The sequence below is a fragment of the Erythrolamprus reginae genome, chromosome 6 (genome assembly GCF_031021105.1).
Source record: "Erythrolamprus reginae isolate rEryReg1 chromosome 6, rEryReg1.hap1, whole genome shotgun sequence".
Classification (NCBI taxonomy): Eukaryota; Metazoa; Chordata; class Lepidosauria; order Squamata; family Dipsadidae; genus Erythrolamprus; species Erythrolamprus reginae.
This window is the reverse complement of record NC_091955.1, coordinates 94896426-94918587: the sequence shown is the minus strand read 5'-3', so window position 1 is coordinate 94918587 and position 22162 is coordinate 94896426. Positions and strand designations below refer to the sequence as shown.

At 45.7% G+C, this 22162-nt stretch overlaps 1 protein-coding gene across 1 annotated transcript in view; it reads left to right on the top strand.

Annotated features, from left to right (window-relative positions):
* The first annotated feature begins 11987 nt into the window (after positions 1 to 11987).
* The window catches only part of PLXNA4 (plexin A4), a 437744-nt gene continuing 427569 nt past the window's right edge, over positions 11988 to 22162 (top strand). The window contains exon 1 of the mRNA XM_070754448.1: positions 11988 to 13158. The gene's annotated coding sequence lies outside the window, so the exon portion shown is untranslated. The remainder of the gene's footprint in view (positions 13159 to 22162) is intronic.

Below are 22162 nucleotides of genomic sequence, written 5' to 3'. Positions count from 1 at the left end.
GTATTTCAGCAGTTCAAATCTCACCACCAGCTCAAGGTTGTCTCAGCCTTCCATTCTTCTGAGGTGGGTCAAATGAGGACCCAGATTGTTGGGGTCCAGAGGTTGATTCTGTAAACTGCTTAGAGAGGGCTGTCAAAGCACTATGAAGCGGTATATAGGTCTAAATGCTATTGCTGTATTGCATCTAGATTTAGATGCTGCCAAAAAAAAAAAAAGGTTTAGATGCCACAATGTAAAAAAAAAAGATGTTGAGACCTTGGAAAGAGGGGAGAGGAGAGCAACCAAGAGGATTAGGGGACTGGAGGCTGCTAAAACATGCAAAGAACGGTTGCAGGAATATTGGATGTGTCTCGTTAAATGAAAAAGAGGGCTAGGGGAGTTTGATCTCATTTGTTGCATCTTAAATTGCATTCCATGATCATCAGACCAATAGATGTAAGAATGTTCTGTGAGTATTTCAGAGGTTATAAGGAGGAGTTAGCCAGGTGTTGGCCTTATGGAGATCCCTGCCTTCGCTCTCTTAATAGATCTGCTTCTGGCAAGGTGTGAACAGCGGCATTGTTTAGAAAGGCTAGGAAAACTGTAGAGTGAGTGGCGGTTTTAGGCAACGTATGACAGGCCTGTGTTATTTTTTAATACGCTATCCACTTTCTCTAGGCATCCTACTGTATATAATACCTAGGCATCAGGCAGAATGACAAGAACCTTTTCGGCAAAGGATTAAAAGGAAAATATAAGGATAAGGAAAATAAAGAAAAAGAACAATAGTGAGCTATTTGTTACAAGGGAGGCTAGAGTGGCATTTTAACAGAGATAATGGTAAGGCAATGGAGATAAATTCCTTGTGCGCCTGTCACAGTGAACTAAACCTATTCTATTCTATTCTATTCTATTCCATTCCATTCCTTTCCATTCCATTCCTTTCCATTCCATTCCTTTCCATTCCATTCCATTCCTTTCCATTCCATTCCATTCCATTCTATTCCATTCTCAATAAATATTCTGCTCTGTTCTATTCCATTGTCATTGATATGTTATTCCTACTATTAATATTTTTTGCAGATATTTCATTACCCAACTAGGTAACATCATCAGAGCTATGAGGGAGTGGGGTTTGCATTCTATTCTATTCTATTCTATTCTATTCTATTCCATTCCATTCCATTCCATATTCTATTCCATTCTATATTCTATATTCTATTCTGTTCTGTTCCGTTCCATTCCATTCCATCCTTTGCTGGTTTGCCTTTTGACATTGCACAGAACGCCTAGAAAACGCATGAAATATTAAGCATTTCATACACCAACGTCCAATTTTTGGCATTCTATAAATTTCCTCGGCATTCTATAAAATGCCTAATTTCACACATTGACAGTAACATATGCACCAGGTGGGTGCATCCGTCATTCGCTTCAATGGAGGAGAAGTCGGAAGCAAACAGCGGCACCTGAATGAATGTTAGAATCGTCTTCCAAGCATCTTTCCCACCTACTTCTCACTCCCGTATCCCCCAAAGCTTCTTGGAATGAGAGAATGGTAGAATCAGGGAGTTGGAACGGAGCTTCGAGGTCTTCTAGTTCAACCCAGCAAATCCAGTACAGTGGTACCTCTACTTACGAAATTAATTCGTTCCGTGACCAGGTTCTTAAGTAGAAAAGATTGTAAGTATAAGCAATTTTTCCCATAGGAATCAACATAAAAGCAAATAATGTGTGCAAACCCATTAGGAAAGAAATAAAAACTTGGAATTTGGGTGGGAGGAGGAGGAGGAAGAAGAGGAGGAGGACAGTCACTGCCGAAGGAAGAAGGTGAGGTGAGGGGAATAAAAAAAAATCCAAAACTTTAAGGTTTTTTTTTAAAAAAAGATAGACTTTGAGGCAGCCCCCAAAGAAAGGAAAATGCTCCGTTTGCTCTGGGCTGCCTAGACCGAAGGGAGTGTTTCTTTTCTCTGGGAGCTGGCAGAGGTTTATTCCCTCTCCAAACGCCCAGAGAAAGGAAAATGCTCTGTTCTCTCTGGACTGCCAAAGCCTCCTTAAAAGCCACCAAAAGGCTCCTCTGGCAGCCCAGAAAAGCCCAAGATGGCCAGGATTAAAGGGGGAATGGCAGGAAACTGGCTGGGCCTTCGTGCAGCTCTCAAATTTCCTGGGACATTTTTTCCGGGCTTGGGTTCTTATCTAGAAAAGTTCTTAAGTAGAGGCGTTCTTAGGTAGAGGTACCACTGTACTTAGAAAGTAATAAAGGGGGGATAAAAATCTAATAGATCAATGGGTTTTTACCTTGCTATTATTACTTTATATATAACTCAAGGCAGTGACCATACCTAATTTTCCTTCCTCTTCCTCTGAAGTAGGTTGGGCTGAGAGAGAGGGACTGCCCCAAAGTCATGCAACCTACTTTATGCCAAAGGCGAGACTGGAACTCACCGTCTCCTGGTGATTGGCCCCAAATCACTCAGTTTGGTTTCATGCTACTGGTGGGGCTAGAACTCACTGTCTCCTGGTTTCTAGACCAATTCCTTAACCACTAGACCAAACTGGCTTATGATTGGTGTATAATTACATAATGACATACAGTAAATAAAAGCAAAACAAACAGAACCTGTGTGACAGTTAGACTGAAAAGACGTCATCTGAATGCCTCACTCAGGCCTCTCTCTCTCTCTCTCTCTCTCTCTCTCTCTCATATCTATCTATCTATCTATCTATCTATCTATCTATCTACCCATCCTTCCTTCCTTCCTCTCTTCCTTCTTTCTATCATCATCTATCCATCTCTCTCCCTCCATCTGTCTCTACTCATCCATCCATCCCTCTCTCCCTATTACTCTATCCATCCACAGCTCTCTCTATTAATCTATCCATTCACATCTCTCTGTCTTTATATCTATATCTATATCATCTCTCTCTCTCTCTCTCTCTCTCTATCTCTCTCTCTCTATCTATCTCTATCTCTATCTATATCCATACCCATATCTAAATCTACCTACCTTTCTATCTATCTCCATCCATCCATTCCCCCCTCTCTCCATCTCTCTCTATACATCTGTCTGTCCATCCCTCCCTCCATCTCTCCTTCCCTCCCTCCATCCACCACTCCCTCTCTATTTATGTATCCATCAATATGTACCTATCATCTCTCTATCTGGAACAAATTATAAAACAAACTATTTATTTAAAACCCGAACTATTCTTATTAGGAAACACCATAATTTCAATTCCAGGAATGTTTTTTGAAATCTCAGCAGGAGTCGTATAAAATGCAAGGGGCGTGGGATTCCAGCTTATGATTTTCTTGGCAAGAAAAGGCAAAGATAAGATTGTGTGGGAAGCAATCTCTTTATTCCTCCCAGCTTGGTTTCTAAGAAGCTGGCATGTTTGATCGACTCGTACACAGGTCCTATCTAGGCTGTGGTCCCTGGCTGACCTTTTTAAGGCCACCTATCTGGTTAATATGCAGATGGGAGACCACCAAGAAATCCCAGAGAAAAAGATTAAGTTGGAAAGTTCAAAAAAAGAAAAAAATTCCAGAAAAAAATACAATGGCAAACCACTTTTAGTGTTGCTAAATTGTCCCACTCAATATGTTATAAATGTAGCAGTAGATAAATACAATTTATTTATGATTGCAGTTCTACCACTGTGAATTGGCCAGCAGCCATTTGGCCATGGTTGGTTGCAGCAAATTGGCTACTGTGAGTTGGCCATGACAATTTGGCCATGGTGAATTGGCCATGGTGAGTTGGTTGTGGAGAGTTGGTCATGGTGAGTTGGCCATAATGGGTTGACCATGATGAGTTGGCCATGATGAGTTGGCTGTGGTGAGTTGGTCATGGTGAGTTGGTTGCGGAGATTTGGTTGGCTGTGGTGAGCTGGCCTTGGTGAATTGGCTGTGGTGAGTTGGCCATAATGAGTTGACGATGGTGAGTTGGCCATGAGTTGATGATGAGTTGGCTTTGGTGAACTGGTTGTGGTGAGTTGGTCATGGTGAGTTGGTTGCGGTGAGTTTGCCTTGGTGACTTGGCTGTGGTGACTTGGTCATGATGAGATCGCGATGGTGAGTTGGCAATGAGTTAGTTGATGATGATGAGTTGGCCTTGGTGAATTGGCTGTGGTAAGTTGGCCATGGTGAGTTGGCCTTGGTGAATTGGTTGTGCTGAATGGGTCATGTTGAGCTGGCTAGGGTGAGTTGGCCTTGGTGAATTGGTCATGATGAGTTGGCCATAATGAGTTGACCATGATGAGTTGGCCTTGGTGCATTGGCCGAATTGCCAAATTGTCAGTTGAGTGAGGTGCCCATGATGAGTTGACAAATTGTCATGGACCCACCCACATTGGACCGGTTCTGTCGGGCTCTCTGGTAGACTCCTCCCAAAAATTCACAGGTACAAATTTCAGACACACACATGTTTGAAAATTCAAAGCAATGTTCTTTATAATGAAAATTCACTTAAACCAAGCCCTCTTTTGGTCTAGCAAAGAGCACTGTCTCCAAACAAACTGGTAATTTGTACAAGTCCCTTATCAGTTCTGAGATACTTAGCTTGCAGCTGTGAGGCAATTCACAGTCCTTCTTTCACAAAGTGAAACACACTTTGCCCTGGTTTAGTTTCAAAGCGGGGAAAAGCAGCACACAAAAGGTCAAAGTCAGGAAAGCAGGGAAGAAACACAACGGTCAGATAATCCTCCACAATGGCCAAACCCACAGGCTGCTATTTATAGCAGCCTCACTAATGACCACAGCCCCACCCAACCACAGGTGGCCTCGTTTTCTTTGATAATAATCTCTCAGTTGTTGTTGCCTATGCATCGCTCTCCGCATGCGTGACTGTATCATTAACTCTTGTTCCGAATCCAAGGAGGAGCTACAGAATTGATCTCCTTCTGAGCTGTCTGCCATACTCTCCTCCTCCCTGTCACTGATGTCTTCTTGGTCAGAGGAGCCTTCATCAGCAGATTCCACCGGGGGCAAAACAGGCCTGCGGCATGTGGATGTCTCCCCCACATCCACAGTCCTTGGGGCAGGAGCTGGGGTAGAGCTAACCACAACAGGACCTAGATTGCGTTTTCTCACCAAACATATGCCAAGCCACGGTGGGTGATGGATACCAACCGCCCAAGCTCCCTTCTGCAAGGCATGGAGAGCAGGCATTGAAATAACCTGCCGTTTCCTTCACAGCAGCTGCCTGGGCAGGTGAATCCCTCCATTCATTGTATTTCTGAGTTCCGCCTGCCTATTTTTTATTTTTTATTTTGCCTTGTCAGTCTGCGGAGTGTTTATTACTGCGCCTCTTCCCCCCACCTGGCATTCATTTCTGTGAATGAAAACAAATGGCCGCGTGCAAGAGGCAGGAGATAAAAGAATAATCAGCGCATTTTATACGCCACCTTTGAAAATCAAATCACAATATTAAAAAAGAGAAGGAAGCTTTGAAGCCGCCATCTATCTGCCAGCTCTTCAGTCATCAGAGCACAAGGACCCTCGTCCAAGGGGAGAGAGAATGTACTTGCTTCCAGGAAAATGTAATTTTTGTTTTGCTTGTGATAAAAGAAATGCAAAGGCATAAACACTAGGTTGCAAACACAACAGGGGCTGAATTCTTCATCCATCCCCTTCTGTCTCCACTAATATGGACGTTGGCCTAATGGTGAGTTGGCCTTGGACATAAACTCCGACCCTCAAAACGTCGCTATAAAGCACTGTACACCAGAACACGAGTCTGCGGAGAGAGGCGGCATACAAATCCAATAAATAATAATAATAATAATAATAATAACAACAACAACAACAACAACAACTAAACACAAGAACAGTTTCCCCCTGAAAACACCACCACTCTGCTAAACAAATAATTTCCTCAATACTGTCAAACTACAGTGATACCTTGTCTTACAAACGCCTAGTCATACAAACTTTTCGAGATACAAACCTGGGGTTTAAGATTTTTTTGCCTCTTCTTACAAACTATTTTCACCTTACAAACCCACCGCCGCCACTGGGATGCCCCATCTCTGGACTTCCGTTGCCAGCATAGCGCCCATTTTTGCACTGCTGGGATTTCCCTGAGGTCCCCTCCATGGGAAACCCCACCTCCGGACTTCCTTGTTTTTGTGATGCTGTAGGGGAATCCCAGCTGGAGAATCCCAGCAGCGTAAAAATGGGCACTTCGCTGGCAACAGAATCCCCCTGATGGGATTCCCCTGCAGCATTGCAAAAACGCAGAAGTCCGGAGGTGGGGTTTTACATGGAGGGGAGCCTCAGGGGAATCCCAGCAGCGCAAAAACGGGCACTTTGGCTGGCAAAAGGGGTAAATTTTGGGCTTGCACGCATTAATCGCTTTTTCATTGATTCCTGTGGGAAACATTATTTCGTCTTACAAACTTTTCACCTTAAGAACCTCGTCCCGGAACCAATTAAGTTTGTAAGACAAGATATCACTGTATTTACAAAGTCTGCACTACTATTAGTCTTCTTATCCTTCCTATCACCTATCTCTTCCCAGTTATGACTCTATGACTGTAACTTTGTTGCTTGTATCCTTACGATTTTTACTAATATTTTATTAATATTCTTGATTGCTTATTTGTACCCTATGACCATCATTAAGTGTTGTACCTCATGATTCTTGACAAATATACATTTTCTTTTATGTACACTGAGAGCACCAAAGACAAATTCCTTGTGTGTCCAATCACACTTGGTCAAGAGAGAATTCTATTCTGTTCTACGATGAGTTGGATTGAATTGCTGGAAAGCTGGTGTTGCAAAAACAAAGGAATTTAACCTGATTCTTGGCTCTGGTTGGTTCAAGAAAAGGAGGCCAAGGGGAGATCTTTGGCCTGCTTGGGACAGAATGGTGGATGATTTGGATCAAGATGCCAAAATAGGAAATAGGGGGTGGAAACCAAACTAGGAGAGAAGCAGCTTAAAACTAAGGAGAAATTTTATGACAGTGAGAACAATTAATCCGTGGAACAGCTTGCCTCCAGAAGTTGTGAATTCTACAAACACTGGAAGATTTTAAGCAGGTGTCGGATAACCATTTGTCTGAAGTAGTGTAGGGTATCCTGCCTAAGCAGGGGGTTGGACTAGAAGACCTCCAAGGTCCCTTCCAACTCGGTGGTTGTTGTTGTTGTTATTGTTATTATCATCATCATTATTGTTGTTGTTGTTATTATTATTATTATTATTATTATTATTATTATTATTATGTCAATACAACACAGCAAACGAGATCACTATGCTGGATTTCGTATTTCATCACCAGTCGGGCGCTTCCCAAGCACCTAGGACTGCGTGATGTAGCGGCGAATTATGTTATTATAATACTAATTTATTTATTTATTAAATTTGTATGCCGCCCCTCTCCGCAGACTCGGGGCAGCTCACAACAGCAACAGAAAACAATATATAATACAAATTCAATAATTAGAAAGCTAAAAACCCATAATTTTTTTTTAAAATACTACTACTACTACTATTACTACTACTACTACTAATAATAGTAATGATAATAATAATTATTATTATGTAGCAGTGAATTATGTTATAATAATAATATTAATACTAATAATACTAATAATACTAATAATACTAACAATACTAACAATACTAACAATACTAATAATACTAATAATACTAATACTAATACTAGTACTAATACTACTACTACTACTATTACTACTACTACTACTACTACTACTAATTATTATTATTATTATTCCCTTTGGTTCCCTCCTGGGTCGCCCTCACTTGCACAAGTCAGCACTTTCCATTTATTTTTCTGAAGACCACCTTCCTGATGGAATGACTCTGGGAAAAAGGATTTTCCTTTTCCTTTGGATTGCAGATGGGCACCTGTCTCTTCTATGTATTAAAAACTCTTGTAAAATACGAGCTGTGATCCCCCCCTGCCAACCCACTGGCCATAGAAACAGTAATGGAATAATAATGACATGCGTAGGCTGGAGCAGTTTTTTCGAGAAGCAGTAAAAGCGCGTATGATTGGCAGAAAGCAACCGTGTCAAAAAACCAGGAACCACACGGCCTGCCTAAGAGTTTATTTCCAAATAATTAAAAACTTTGCCCCTCTCTAACAATTCCAGTCTGGTTGAAATAATCACTATTATTTTGATGGATGGATTGAGGACTTGATTAGGGGCCGTCAAAAATTTAGTCCAGAATCCTTCCAAGGGTGACCCCATAATTGCTTTAATGAAGTCCATCCACTTAGCTGCTGTCCATCCTCTTTTCCTTGGTCAACTTATTTGTCAAATGCGCCTGAAGGTCGGACGAGAAACAATGGATGGAAACTGATCAAGGAGAGAAGCGACTTGGAATGAAGGAGAAACTTCCTTCATTAGATGGGCGACAAAAATGGTGGAAGGTCTTAAGCATCAAACGTATCAGGAAGGACTTCATGAACTCAGTCTGTAGAGTCCGGAGGACAGAAGGAAAAGGGGGGACATGGTCAAAACATCATTTAAATATGTTAAAGGGTTAAATAAGGTTGAGGAGGGAAGTGTTTTTCATAGGAAAGTGAGCAAAAGAACAAGGGGGCACAATCGGAGGGGAGTTGGGGGAAAGATCAGAAGCAATGTGAGACAATATGATTTGACTGAAAGAGTAGTAGATGCTTGGAACCAACCTCCAGCAGACGTGGTTGGTAAATCCACAGGAACTGAATTGAAATGTGCCTGGGATAAACATAGATCCATCCTAAGATAAAATACAGGAAATAGTATAAGGGCAGCCTAGATATATTCTCTGGAATATTGTTTTTATTATTGTTGTGAGCCGCCCCGAGTCTTCGGAGAGGGGTGGCATACAAATCTAATAAACTGAATTGAATTGAATTGAATAGATGAACCAGGAGGTCTTTTTCTGCCGTCAGTCTCCTATGTTTCTATGTTTCCTGACAGTAGAGGATTATTTGTTCACTGGAGGTTTTAAAGAAGAGACTGGACAGTCATCTGCCTGCCAACATCCTGCACAGCTGATCATGGATTCTGAGGATCGAGAGACGGGTGTGGGTTGGTATCATAGACCAGTGTACTTCGCACCTGAGTCTGATAGCAAGGAGGTCAAAGAGGATGTGGGGTCAGAGGCTGAAAGCCAACCAGGGTCTGTTGCACTTCCAGAGGGCCCATGAGTGACTCAGGAGCCTCTTCTTGATGCCAGAGTACGCAGGACTGTCAGCAGACATGAGTGGCTGAACAGGAGGAGGTCTCTGGATGAATAGATCTCTAGAACACATGGCCACACCTTTCAGCTATTTAAGGGTGAGTCTCATGACGTGCCAGTGCGGAAGTCACCTTTCGAATGTGAGCGATGGCTGCTCGGATCTGGCTCTTGATGTGATTTACAAATTAAGAAAGCGAAATCTTGGTTTCCAGACTTCCCACCAACTCAGAGTGAGTCATGTTAATTAGATATTTGTGATCAAAGAGAACTATTTAAATCCAATAAATCCAATAAAACCTAAACTTATTTGGGAGTTTGGCTTTATGTTTGAGGCTCTAATGAACAGCTGAGACTGAACGATTTTCTTGATTTGTCAATATATTTTACACAGTTAAACCTTTCTGCTACTAAACTATTAAGAATTACATGCTTAAATCTTATGGGCCTATATTTTGGGGGGTTTATTGCTGGACAGAACCAAATAGTATAGGTCAGGGTCTCCTTCTTCAGCAGGGGGTTGGACTAGAAGACCTCCAAAGTCCCTTCTAGCTCTATTCTGATTCAGTTTATCTTTTGACATCTCACAAGAACTAAACCTTTATGCTGACGGACTTTGTGCCATCAAGTTGGTGTCAACTTTTAGTGCCACGGTGGCAAAATGTGGTGAGAATGAAGTACTGCAGGCTACTTCTGCCGCCTGCTGGCTGGCTGCAATCTGGCAGTTCAAATCTCACCAGGATCAAGGTTGACTCAGACTTCCATCCTTCCAAGGTCTGACATATGAGGACCCAGATGGTTGGGGGCAAGAGGCTGATAGGTGGACTTCAACTCTGAGAATTCTCCAGCCAGCATGGCTGCTTGAAGTTACATGAACTTCAACTCCCAGAATTCCCCAGCCATCATGGCTCCTTGAAGATGGGTGGACTTCAACTCCCAGAATTCCCAAGCCATCATGGCTCCTTGAAGATGGGTGGACTTCAACTCCCAGAATTCTTCAGCCAGCATGGCTGAGTGAAGGCTGGCTGGAGAATTCTGGGAGTTAAAGTCCACACCTCTTCAAGTGACCAAGTTTGAGAAATACTGCTGTGTAGCAACTATTGTTCACGTCTTTGTAACGGTGACCTAGGAATGTGATGATTTTCCACAACCTAAAGCAGTGATGGTGAACCTCTTTTTGCTCAGGCGCCAAAAGAGTGCGTACATACCTGATAGTATGCGCACTAAATAAACCCACTACTGATCTAAAGGGGCGAAATATTATTCTAGTAAGAAACGAAGAGACTACTGTGAAAGGTCCACTGTAATTTAAATTGACTGTAACATTTGAAGTGCAATGGGTAAACATCCTTCTTAGAAAGCATAACGGGTGGGACTTCGGATCCAATGGGCTCTGAGGCAAGGTGATAAATTAACAGAGTGGATATACAGTGGTACCTCTACCTAAGAACTTAATCTGTTCCGTGGCCATGTTATTAAGTAGAAAAGTTTGTAAGTAGAAGCAATTTTTCCCATAGGAATCACAGTAAAAGCAAATAACCACAGGGAGGGTGGAGGCTCTGGTTCCTCCCAGGAGATTCCTAGAGAGGCCCCAGAGAGGCTTCTCCCCTCCTTTCCCAGCCCTGTTTCCTCCCAGATTCCTAGGGAGGCCCCACGGAGGCTTCTCCCCTCCTTTTCCGGCCCTGTTTCCTCCCAGGAGTCTTGAACACCTGGTTCTTATCTAGAAAAGTTCGTAAGTAGAGGCATTCTTAGGTAGAGGTCCAACTGTATTACTGTTTTTTGATGATGATGATTATAATAATAATAATGATAATAATGATGATGATGATGATGATGGTGATAATGATAATAATAATAATAATAATAATAATAATAATAATAATAATAATAATGTCCTAGGCCTCTGGGTAGGGCTCGACTAATAATTTAATGCCAAATCTGGTGAAACTATTGGCCTCTGGGACACAATTGTAAAATAATAATGATGATGATGATGATGATGATGATGATGATGATGTCCTAGGCCTCTGGGTAAGGCCCGACTAGTAATTAATGCAAAACCTGGTGAAACAACTGGCCTCTGTGATACAATTGTAGATTAATAGTAATAGTAATAATAATCATTATTATTATGTAATATAATAATAACTATTATATTACTACTACTACTACTACTACTACTGCTACTGCTACTGCTACTACTACTACTCCCTCTACTACTATTCTGTCCAACTCTAGCTTTGCCTCACCTGCAACCACAGAAGCCTCCCCAGCGCCAGATTCCCAGGAGCTGAGAAACTCCGCCAAAGCGGGAGGACGGGCGAGGGGGGCCCCTCCCTCCCTTCCTGCCCCCCACGTCCCTCCTCCTCCTGCCCCCCCCCCCCCCGCGCAATTAGCCCAATCGGGTTGGAGCCGCCGGCTGTCAGTCTTGGGGGGGGGGGAGCCGGGCGAAGGCGCAGCGAAGGCGCGCGGGGGTGAAATCCCCGCAAAAGTCGCCGCGCGGGCAGTCAGGAACGGCGGGGCCGGGGCGCTTCCCTTTGACCGCTTGTCGGATTGCACCCCGCCGGTAAAAAAAAATAAATCAAACTTTCCGGTCCAAAGCCTGCCTTGCCTCCCGCGGGGGGCTCCGGCCATGCAGGCGCGCCAGAGGGGACTCGCCCCGCGCAGCGCTCCATCCTAAAGGACCTCGGTGGCATTTCCACGCAGCGCCGGGAGGAAGGAAGAAGAGGAGGAAGAAGAAGAGGAAAAGGAGGAGGCGGAAGAAGAGAAGGAGGAGGAAGAAGAAGAGGAGGAGGAGGAGAAAGAGGAAGAAGAAGAGGAGGAGAAAGAAGAAGAGGAGAAGGAGGAGAAGAAGGAGGAAGAGGAGGAGGAGCAGGAGGAGGAAGCATGCCTCGGCCGCCCGCCCGCCACCCCCGCCGGCCGCAGCTCCAGCGCCAGCCGCAGCGACCCCAGCCCGCCTCCCCTTGAGCTCCCAGCGCCTGCAAAGCAACCCAAGCAAGCCCGGCTCTTCCTCTCTCTCTCTCCCCCCCCCACCGCTTCCTCCTCCCCGGTTGCCAAGGATATTCCCCGCTTCCCCATCAACGCCAAAGCGAGAGGCGGGGAGGAGGAAAGGAAAAAAAGGGAGAAAAACTCCAGCGCCGCCGTTTTGCAGCTTGCAAGCTCGGTTGCAAAAGCCCCGGTTCCGAAGCGGCCCGGGGTGGGGCCGGGGTGCAAGGGCCGGCTATGGCCAGCCGAGGCGAGAGATCGGCCGCTTGAAGCCCTCGGGGACGGACGCTGCGGTGGGCTTTCCCTCCCCGGGCGAAGGAGGAGGAGGAAGGAGCAGCCCGGCGGGGCGCTGCGGAGGATGGCCAAGTGAAGAGAGAGCACCCAGCCGGGGGCGAACCGCTGGATCCTGCCCGGCGTCCGGCTGGTCAAGCCGAACGAGCGGGCGATCGCGAAGGAAGAGAAGGAAGGAGGACGGAAGACAGGAAGGAACGAAGGAAGAGAAGGAAGGGAGGGAAGGAAGGAAGAAAGAGAAGGAAGGAACGAAGGAAGAGAAGGAAGGGAGGGAAGGAAGAGGAGGAAGGAAGAGAAGGAAGGGAAGGGAAAAAGGAAGGGAGGAAGGAAGAGAAGGAAGGAAGGAAGGAAGAGAAAGAAGGAAGGAAGGGAAGGAAGGAAGGAAAGAGGGAGGGAGGAAGAGAAGGAAAGGAAGGAAGGAAGAGAAAGAAAGAAGAGAAGGATCGGATCGGTCTCCGGGCGAGGATTCCTGCTTCTACCTCTTTTCCTCCGCACACCCCCCTTTGCTATCTTTTTTTTGGGGGGGGGGGGGCAAACAGGCTGGGGCCGCCCCTCTTTTGCCAACCAGGCTCTGCCCGTCACCTGCTGGTGGATTCCTGCAAAAAGGTGCCGCGAACCAGCTCCGAGGGAGAGGGGAGAAGCGGCGCTTTCCCGGCGAAGCAGCACCGGCTTGGCGAGCTCACGGATCTACAGCCAGCGCAGAGGTAATATAGGAAATTAATTTTATCTGAATTATTACTATTATTATTAAAAAATCTCGGGTTGGCCGCCTGTCAGAAATGCATCTAAAACGCGTGTGAGCTTGCGTGTGTGTGTTTGACACACGCTTGCACGGAGAGCAAGGAGTGTAGATTGTGTTTGTGTGTGTGTGTGTGTTTGACACACGCTTGCACGGAGAGCAAGGAGTGTGTGTTTGTGTGTTTGACGCACGCTTGCACGGAGAGCAAGGAGTGTAGTTTGTGTTTGTGTGTTTGTGTGTGTTTGACACACGCTTGCACGGAGAGCAAGAAGGAGTGCGGGAGCTTGCCACAAACTGCTTGTGTGTATGTGTATACTACACACTCACACACCCGCGCGCGCACCCACACCCGAGACACCATCTGCAGTGTCAATGCGGCGCCTGGGTTGAGCAAAGGTGTGAGTGTGTATGTGTGAGTGTGTGTGTAGCGCGGGGGGGGGGGCGAGAGAGAACAGACAGGCAGGGAGGAGGAAAGGGGGAGTATCTCCCTACCTTCCCCAGGTAAACGGCAGCCCCGCCGCTTTTCCCCCCTACCACCTTCCTACCTCCTCCTCCGCAGGTGTGGAGTAGGTGGGGTGCACCTGCCCTGGGTCTTTTTTTGGGGGGGGGTCTCAGGTGGGAAGAGAGGGGGAGGTGGGGGGACATAAGAAGAGAGAGAGTCCAAATTCCAGGATAGGAAAAGTCAATCTATCTATCTATCTATCTATCTATCTATCTATCTATCTATCTATCTATCTATCTATCTATCTATCTATCTATCTATCTATCTATCTATCTATCTATCTATCTATCTATCTATCTATCTATCTATCTATCTATCTATCTATCTATCTATCTATCTATCATCTCTCTCTATCTCTCTATCTATTGCCCCTCTTTACTATCCCGGTTGGTGGGCGGGGGGGGGGGTTGAGAGAGGGAGGGTGAAAGCAACTTTACAAAAAAAAGAGAAAGTGGGGAGGGGGCCAACGGGGGTGGGGGAGAAACGATGGAGCAGGGAAAGCCCGGTGCCGGCTCCTTTGATCCGAATGGAGTTAAAAAATCCGTCGGCGGATAGAAAAACCTAGGAATGAGCACACAAATTTTTTTAAAAAATCAATGACTCTCTGTGTGTATGTGTGTAAGTGAGTGTGTCGCGGACATGTGTGCCTGAGTGTACGCCGTGCCCGCGCGCGCACACGCGCGTGTGTGTGTAAGAACTGCAAGAAAAGGGGAGTGAGGCAGAAAAAAGAGAGGGAGAGGGAGAGAGAGAGAGAGAGAGAGAGAGAGAGAGAGAGAGATGCGGAGTGCGGGCGGATCGCCGGTCTGGACTTCCGCAGGACTTCGGCCTCCCTCCCCTGAGCTGTGGTACACGCAGTTGTGGTTCAAACACACTCGCGCGCACGCACACACATACTCACACGCGAAGGCACCCGCGCGCGCTGCCCGGCTGTCTTGCTTGGCGAAGGGCGAACGCGGCGCAGGAGGGATTTTTCGGGCTGGCGGGGGACGGAGAGAGATGGCCCGGAGGTGAAGGAGCGGAGGGTGAGGCGGTGGGCTCCGGTTGGCATGGAGAAGGGTGAGCAGTTGTCTTTCCCCCCCCCCCCGGCCCCTGGGGTGGGGGGAGAGATTGGCACGGTTGGACTCTTCTTTCTGGTGGGCAGCAAGGGGAGCCCTTCCCTTCCTTTCCCCCCCCCCTTTCCTTCTCTTCCCTTCCTTTTCCCCACTCTTCCTCTTTTTCCTTCTTCCTTTTCTCCCTCCGCCCTTCCATTTCCATTCCTTCCCTTTCCTTCCCTTCTTCTCTTTTTCCGTCTTCCTTCTCTCCCCCTCTCTCTTCTCCTCCCCTCCCCTTCCTCTCTTCCGCCTTCCCTTCCCCTCGTTTTCCTTCTTTTCCTCCTCCAATCCTTCCTTCTCCTCCTCTCCCCTTCCTTTCATTCCCTTTCATTCCCTTTCGTCCCTCTCTTTTTCCTTCTTCCTTTCCTCCTCCCACCTTTTCCTCCCCTTCCCCTCCTCTCTCCTCTCCCTTCCTTCCCTTCCCTTCCTCTTTTTCCTTCTTCCTTTCCTCCTCCCACCCTCCCTTCTCCTCCACTCCCCACCCTTCCTTTCCCTTGCCCTCTCTCTCCTCTCATTTCCTTTCCTTTCCTTCCCCTTCCTTTCCCCTTCCCCCTTTTCCTCTCCTTTCCTTTTCCAGCTGGTGACAAAGAGAAGGTGATTTTACACCCAATGCTTCCCACGGATCGTTTTTTAGTCCGAAGAAAAGGCAGAATCTACTCATTCCAAAACGCCAGCCTTAACCAATTCTCCCCCACCCCATTTTTGGGGGTGAAGTTTGCAGAGAAGGTGCAGCCTTTCAGCTCCTTAGCTGTCCGAGTCTCTCCCTCCCTCCCCCTCCCTCCCCACTCTCTCATTCCCTCTCCCCCCTCCAAATATCCCCCTTTCCTACCTATCCAAGCCCCAATCCAACACCTGCCAACCAGGGGAGGGACATGCCTGATTCTCTCACCTGGATATCAAGCTCATTTCTGAAATGTGCCATCCTGCTCTAGAGCAGTGTTTCCCAACCTTGGCAACTTGAAGATATTTGGACTTCAACTCCCAGAATGCCCCATCCAGCGAATTCTGGGAGTTGAAGACCAGGTATCTCCAAGTTGCTAAGGTTGGCAAACGCTGCTTCTAGAGCATGTACAAAGTGCATTTCCCCCTCTGGTAACTCTGGAATGGATTTGAAAAGGTGCCCATCTGGGGATATTTTTTTAAAAACAGCTTTGGACAGCCCCCCCTCTCCCTCCCCCTCCCTCCCTCCCTCCCTCCCTCCCCCCTCTCTCTTTTTGTTCTCCTTCCAATCTCCAGATTGGAAAACCCTCTTTGCCGGAGCTTGTATTGGCATGGTATAGCCACGGTGCAAATTGTATAGCCTTGTCTAGCTGCAGTACAAATGTGGGTTGTGTCTGCAGGAACTCCTGTGTGTGTGTGTGTGGGGGGGGGTTTTGGGGGGGGATGCTCTTGGCTCTTAGGGTTCTAAAAAATCCAACCACTTTCGCGCCCATTTCACAGATGGGAAAGAGCAAAGCAGACGGGCATGAAAGGAGGGAAAAACCAGATCTTGGGTGTTCTTTTTTGGGAACAATGATCCCTCCCAGATAATAATTAATTAGATGAGATCTGGTCCAGAGTGGAACTCCAGCTGGGAGATCACAGTCATTCCACTCCCCTCCCCCCATTCAGAAAAAAAAAATCTCTGGGTGATTTTGAGCCAATTATACGTTGCTCTCTTTCTCTCTCTCTACTCTATAAAACCAACACATAAAATGAACTCTGTGTGTGTTTATGTGTGTGTTTACGGAGGGGCAAAAGGGAATTGAAATGCCAGGAAGCATCCTGATGGGATTGAGAAGGGTGTCCCCCCCCCCGCACACCTTAGGGACTAGCGGCTTGGTTTGTGGCTCCTTTTCAGTGGCCTTTTTCTCCGATTTATTTTATTGTTTTATTTATTTGTTTTGTCCAATACACAATAATACACAACGAGGGTTATAGAGGATATAATCAGGTGGAATGTATTAAAGGGGGAATAGAGGAGAAAATAAAGGAGTGAAATATAACGATGAGAGAATAGCAGGAAAAGATATAGGGATGGAAGAGAAGATATAGGAGATATAGGAGAGACAATAGGACAGGGGACGGAAGGCACTCTGTTGCACTTATGCACGCCCCTTACTGACCTCTTAGGAACTTGGAGAGGTCAACCGTAAATAGTCTAAGGGTAAAGTGTTGGGGGTTAGGGGATGATACTACAGAGTCCAGTAGTGAATTCCACGCTTCGACAACTCAATTACTAAAGTCGTATTTTTTAAAGACATATTTTTTACATACATTGCTTTATGCCGGGTGTTTTGGGGTGGTGTGTGTAGCTGCCATCAACGCAAGCAAGCATTGCAATTTGGTGGGCAGTGAGAAAGAGGCTTCCGATTTTTGGTATCTTCTTCGGGCTGCAGAGAATCCCCAGAAAGAGAAAAATAGGATGCAGTTTTACCCTGCAGGAATGGAGGATTAAGGGGTTAAAGCTACCGGACCTGGTCCAGGGACCAGAGATATGGTGAGAAAGGACAAGATGGAAAGGGTGTGTGTGTGTTTCCTTCTTTCTCAATTCCTCCAGGATTATTTATCTCCCAAAAAATGGATTTTTTTAAAAAAAGAAATTTTAGCATTGGCTAAACGAGCTAACACTTTTCCCCCAGGAGAACTGATGACTTACTCAATGGATAGAGACAGTTTGCACGGTGGGGATTTATTATTTATTTATTATTTGGATTTGTATGCTGCCCTTCTCCGAAGACTCGGGGATGCTTCTCTTACTCAAAGCAATTTCGCTTCTCAGAGTTTATAGTTTACATCTTCTTGGTTTTGATATTTCCCAGGACTTTGCAAAGAAGAGGCAGGTGTCATAGATACCATAGGGAATAGAATAGAATGGAATGGAATAGAATGGAATGGAATGGAATAGAATAGAATAGAACCTGTTTATTGGCCAAATGTGATTGGACACACAAGGAATTTGTCTTTGGTGCAGATGCTCTCAGTGTACATTTGTCAAGAATCATGAGGTACAGCACTTAATGATTATCATAGGGGTCAAATAAGCAATCAGGAAGCGATCAATATTAATAAAAAATATTAAGGATACAAGCAATAAGTTACAGTAATACAGTCATAAGCGGGAGGAAATGGGTGATAGGAATGATGAGAAAAAACTAGTAGTAGTGCAGACTTAGTAAATAGTCTGACAGTGTTGAGGGAATTATTTGTTTAGCAGAGTGATGGCGTTTGGAGAAAAAACTCTTCTTTTGTCTAGTTGTCTTGGTGTGCGGTGCTCTGTAGCGACATTTTGGGGGGTAGGAGTTGAAACAGTTTATGTCCAGGATGCGAGGGGTCAGTCAATACTTTCACTGCCCCTTTTTTGATTCATGAAGTATACAGGTCCTCAATGGCAGGCAGGTTGGCAGCAACTGTTTTTTTCCTGTAGAATAGAGCATGCCAAGAATTTTTTTTGAGCGGGTCAAAAAAATAACACAATTCAGTGTTTGTTTGTTTGTTTGTTTGTTTGTTCGTTCGTTCATTCTATCATTCATTCATTCATTCAAGTTTTTTTTTTATGCCGCCCCCTCTCCTTAGACTCAGGGCGGCTTACAACATGTTAGCAATTGCACTTATTGCCCCCCACAATCTGGGTCCTCATTTTACCCACCGCGGAAGGACAGAAGGCTGAGTCAACCTTGAGCTGGTGATGAGAATTGAACCATTGACCTGCAGATCTAGCAGTCAGCGTTAGTGACCTGCAGTACTGCACTCTACCTGATGCGCCACCCAGGCTCTTCTCAGCATTAGCAACAAGCAAGGTGAGAGGGTTAAGGACTCTGCTTGGAAATCTTTGCTTTAGTAACGATGGTGGGAGTTGCGTGGAGCTACGAGTTTGCAGGCCCAGCCAATAGAAAGAAGCCCGAGAATTTGAAGTCCTGTGACTTTAAATGGGAAGGTTTTAAAAACTAAAGGCTTCCCTGGAAATCAATAACTCCGAGTCTTTGGAGAGGAGCGGCATACAAATCTAATAAATTACTATTATTATTATTATTATTATTATTATTATTCCCATTATTATTATTATTATTATTATTATTATTATTATTATTATTATTATTCCCATTATTATTATTATTATTATTATTATTATTATTATTATTATTATTATTATTATTATTATTATTATTAGCTTCAAAGTTGCCCCCTGGCTTAATCTGGAAAATTCTGGCCTGTGCAAAGAGCAATAGGTAGGTTTGTTTTGTTGGGTGCATGTGGTTCTGTTTACAAGCCAATATATTTCACAGGGTTTTTTTTAATAAAAAAATAGAATTGGAAGAAGAAGAGGGTGATTTATTTCAGGGACCTTTGGGGTGAGTTGGGGGGAGAGCTGTATCAGTAAATAAAATCTGTTTACAGGATTGTCCTTCATCCTTGCTGATGCACTTAGATGATGCAACTGGCAACTGGAGAGAATTTTAATTTTTCCCATCAAATGTTTTGAGGGGAAGGAAGAATCCAGGCTTTGGTAAAATTAGCTGTAATTGAAGGCAGAAAGGGCCCTGCTTTTCAACAGCTGAGGAGCCACAGGGGGCCCTAGGCAATAAATAGATACCCGTGTTTCCACGAAACTAAGACCCTGTCTTATATATTTTTGGTATCTTGAAATACGCACTTGGCCTTATTGCTATGCACTCAAAAGCCTGATTGGGCTTATTATCAGGGGTTGTTCTACCTACCTACCTACCTACCTACCTACCTACCCTACTCTATTCTACCCTACCCCACCCCACCCTACCCTACTCTATTCCATTCCACTCCACTCTACTCTACTCTACTCTATTCTACCCTACCCCACCCCACCCTATTCCATTCCATTCCACTCCACTCCACTCCACTCTACTCTACTCTATTCTACCCTACGCCACCCTACCCTACTCTATTCCATTCTTCCATTCCATTCCATTCTACTCTACTCTACTCTACCCTACACTATTATACCCTACGCCACCCTACCCTACTCTATTCCATTCTTCCATTCCATTCCATTCTACTCTACTCTACTCTACCCTACTCTACTCTACCCTACTCTATTCTACCCTACCCCACCCTACCCTACTCTATTCCATTCCATTCTATTATACTCTACCCTACTCTGTTCTACCCTACCACACCCTACCCTACTCTATTCCATACCATTCCATTATATTCTACTCTACTCTACTCTACCCTACCCCACCCCACCCCACCCCACCCCACCCTACCCTACTCTATTCAATTCCATTCCATTCTATTCTACTCTACCCTACTCTATTCTACCCTACCCCACCCTACCCTACTCTATTCCATTCTATTCTACCCTACCCTACTCTATTATACCTTACCCTACCCTACCCTACTCTATTCCATTCCATTCCATTCCACCCTACCCTACTCTATTATACCCTCCCCTATCCTCCCCTACCCTACCCTATTCCACCCCACCCCACCCCACTCCATTCCACCGTACCCTATTATACCCTACCCTATTCCACCGCACCCCACCCCACTCCATTCCATTCCACCCTACCCTACTCTATTATACCCTACCCTACCCTATCCTACCCTACCCTACCCTATTCCACCCCACCCCATTCCATTCTATTCTATTCTATTTCCCCTGGTTTTCCCACTTCTTTCGGGGAAGACGAGGGGATTCAGGCGGAGGGGAAGGATCGCCGTCTGTGTGTCGGCCTCCGAGGGCGGGCGAACGTGTCTGTGTCTGAGTTAAGCTTCAAGCGAAACTGATTGTTGATATTCTGCTTCCCCCCCTGTTCTTGTTCCTTTTCTCCCCTTCCCAGGCATATGGTCCTGAATTATGTAGACAGGAGAAAGTGATCTAAAGGGAGAGTAGCACATGCTTTTGATAGAAATGTAACGCTTCAACGAGAGCGAATCAGTTCCTTACAGATAAACAAACTGAAAGGCCCGCTAAGCTTTCTCCCCTCTTAGCTGTGATTGGGAGAGACTTGAAAAGGATGCTTCCTCTGTGTATGTTTGTATGTCAGGGTCAGAGTGGGTGTGTCGGGGAATGTTTTGCACCTTCCTTCCTTCCTTCCTTCCTTCCTTCCTTCCTTCCTTCCTTCCTTCCTTCTCTCATCTCCCTTACTTCTCTCCTTCCTTTTCTCCTTCCTTCCTCCCTCTTTCTTTCTTTCTTTCCTTCCTTTTTTCTTTCCCTCCCTCCTCCCTTCTTCCATTCTCTCCTCCCTTCTTCCCTCCCTCCCTTCTCTCATTTCCCTCCTCTCCTTCTCTCCTTCCCTCTCTCCTTCTCTCTCTTCCTTCCTTCTCCCTCCCTCTTCTCATCTCCTTTCTTTCCTTCCTTCCTATGTTCCTTCCTTCTCTCACCTTCCTCCTCTCCTCCCTCTCTCTCCTTTTTTTATGGCCATTAAAATACATAAATTAAAAGACAGTTTAATCCACGCTATAACACCGTGAGCAGCATTTTGGTGCAAAGCGAGATCTCTCCAAGCCCCCGGGAGAATACAGGAGTTCATTAGCAGCCAAGCAATATTTCTGTGGTTAAATTCATCGGTTTAGGAAGAATTAAAGAGGGACCACAAACCTCATATAGAAATGCCAAAATTCCTGGAAAGAGGGTTGGGGGTTGACTTTCCCAGCATAGCTAGACACTCTTTCCCCTTGGCTCCAGCCAGCTTGACTCTGTGTCGGGGAGGATGGGAGTTGTAATCCCAAGAGACTGAAGTACTGTATTATAAGTTGGAATGGTTAAATCTGCAGAGTGGGCCATTAATGTAAAGTCCGTTCCATGCTGGACCAGATTTAAGACCAGCGGGGCCCCTAACTCTATGTTTCTGAAATTTGGCAAATTTAAGATATGCGGACTTCAACTCCCAGAGTTCCCCAGCCAGCATGCTGACTGGGGAATTCTGGGAGTTGAAGTCCACCCATGGTGAAAGTTGCCAAGGTTGGGAATCACTGTGTTACCCAATTTGCCATGAATACAGTGGTACCTCTACCTACGAACGCCTCTACTTATGGACTTTTCTAGACAAGAACCAAGTGTTCAGGATTTTTTTGCCTCTTCTCAAGAACCATTTTCCACTTACAAACCTGAGCCTCCGAAACGGTAACTGGAAAAGGCAGGGAGACGCCTCCGTGGGGCCTCTCTGGGAATCTCCTGGGAGGAAACAGGGCTGGAAAAGGCAGGGAGAAGCCTCCATGGGGCCTCTCTGGGAATCTCCTGGGAGGAAACAGGGCTGGAAAAGGCAGGGAGACGCCTCCGTGGGGCCTCTCTGGGAATCTCCTGGGAGGAAACAGGGCTGGAAAAGGCAGGGAGAAGCCTCCGTGGGGCCTCTCTGGGAATCTCCTGGGAGGAAACAGGGCCAGAAAAGGCGGGGAGAAGCCTTCGTGGGGCCTCT